Consider the following 603-nt stretch of genomic DNA (forward strand, 5'->3'; position numbering starts at 1 on the left):
CACTTGTGGGCTAAACTTGTGGGCTACACTTGTGGGCTACACTAGTGGGCTAAACTTGTGGGCTACACTTGTGGGCTAAACTTGTGGGCTAAACTTGTGGGCTACACTTGTGGGCTAAACTTGTGGGCTACACTTGTGGGCTACACTAGTGGGCTAAACTTGTGGGCTACACTTGTGGGCTACACTAGTGGGCTAAACTTGTGGGCTACACTTGTGGGCTACACTTGTGGGCTAAACTTGTGGGCTACACTTGTGGGCTACACTAGTGGGCTAAACTTGTGGGCTACACTTGTGGGCTACACTAGTGGGCTAAACTTGTGGGCTAAACTTGTGGGCTACACTTGTGGGCTAAACTTGTGGGCTACACTTGTGGGCTACACTAGTGGGCTAAACTTGTGGGCTAAACTTGTGGGCTAAACTTGTGGGCTACACTAGTGGGCTAAACTTGTGGGCTAAACTTGTGGGCTACACTTGTGGGCTAAACTTGTGGGCTACACTTGTGGGCTACACTAGTGGGCTAAACTTGTGGGCTACACTTGTGGGCTAAACTTGTGGGCTACACTTGTGGGCTAAACTTGTGGGCTACACTTGTGGGCTACACTA

This window comes from Cherax quadricarinatus, chromosome 24 (assembly GCF_038502225.1).
Source record: "Cherax quadricarinatus isolate ZL_2023a chromosome 24, ASM3850222v1, whole genome shotgun sequence".
NCBI lineage: Eukaryota > Metazoa > Arthropoda > Malacostraca > Decapoda > Parastacidae > Cherax > Cherax quadricarinatus.